The sequence below is a fragment of the Microplitis demolitor genome, chromosome 1 (genome assembly GCF_026212275.2).
Source record: "Microplitis demolitor isolate Queensland-Clemson2020A chromosome 1, iyMicDemo2.1a, whole genome shotgun sequence".
NCBI lineage: Eukaryota > Metazoa > Arthropoda > Insecta > Hymenoptera > Braconidae > Microplitis > Microplitis demolitor.
Genome location: NC_068545.1, coordinates 20286944 through 20288591, shown reverse-complemented (window position 1 = coordinate 20288591; position 1648 = coordinate 20286944).

The window sequence follows — 1648 nt, the reverse complement described above, 5'->3', positions numbered from 1 at the left end:
AGGAAAAAGAGAAGGAGGAAGATATGGGAATAGGTGAATGAGTGAGTGACTTACCGACGCGTGTGGCTATGTAAGCTTGGAGCGTCTTATCGTCGCGTTCACATCCGCGATGAGGCGGAGAAACGGATGGAGAAAGCACAGCCGGGGTTATTTGTTGAAGATTTAAGTTAAATAAATAAATAAAAATTAACAATTCCCACAGGATCCTTATGGTGAGTTTAAATAAAACCCAGAGCTGTGTCTGCTGATGCGGAAGAGATTTCTTTGGCTGTTTCGCTGACATGGAGGAGACGTTAAATATAAACGCGTGTAACGGAATATATTTATCTTGTCTAATTTCCCGAGAAATTGTTTTAATTTAACGGTGGACGGCAGCAGTATAGAGGAGGTTTTAAAGACTTTACTTGCATGGGGAGTAGAAAGAGATAAAGAAATAATGGAGAGGCGAATTCTCGTCGCCGAATAGCTAATTAAACAATCCTTCGGCGACGTATTTGGGATGCGGACGGGAACAGGTCGATACATCTCGTACTAACAGGATAAACAGGAGTTTAAGCGACTCGGTTATTTCGGGGTGGGAGTGAGTCCCGCGACACGGAAAAAAAAATTAACGATCGGCGAGTAGAGGAGAGATTCCTTAAGTCCGGCTGTTCTTTAAGAAGAAAAGAGACGAGGGATAAATAAAAGGGACGCTCGATACGAAGGACAATCTTTTCTGTCCTCTCTTCCATTCCTATATGTATGCATTTATATATAGATTGTTGGTGTGTATGCGTTTTAGTAGAATGCACGAGTATACGTATAATCGTGGCCCACCGGCCGCTGGAATCCGAGATCGCGTCTGATCGCAATTAAGGCCCGGCTCGGGCCGCGGCTGTGAATATTTTATTCTCCCGTCTTATACTCTACTCGTGCGCAAACATTGGGGCGGTGGTAGTGTCCTCTGGAAGCGAGGGAGTCCACTAGTAAGTAAAAGACGATCTGAGTTTTAAATAGGGAGATATATATGTAGTATATATGAGGATAAGAAAACGATTGAATTGAAGTAGGGGGAGGGGGGTTGTGTTACCACGCGAACATTTCCTCGATACGATTCCCTCTCTACTTTTGTTGTGCTCCAACATCCAACTGGTGGTACGGATATGTAGTCTATTCGGTCTCTTAGGGCCTTATTTCCCCCTCTTTTTATCTCTGGGTCTTTTTGTCCGTCTCTTTTTGCTTGTGGGTTATATTATTATACACACCGTCCGCGATGCAAGATTCCCTCGGCAATTCGAATCCAACGAATTTGAATACGCGCACTCCAGCACCGGCGTTTTACTGGGACCGTGTGGGTCAAAACAATGGGACATCGATGGACCACACGGGATGCGAGCAAATGGTCGAACAACCGGAGGACATGCGTTCCGGCAAGGCCCTCCCTAGCTTGGGAGTCCCATTATTATTATTTTTTTTATTTTTATATTTATATATATTCTTTTTCATTTGTTTATTTCACTTATTTTTTATTTCAAAAGTTTTTATCTTTGTGTGTGATGTTGTTGTTTTTTTTCACTTGTTTTCTCTCCGGCTTTTACAGAGAAACTCTGCGACTGTTCTTTATTCATTTATCTTTTTGTCCTTGCCGTTGTTATATTGTCGGAGTTTA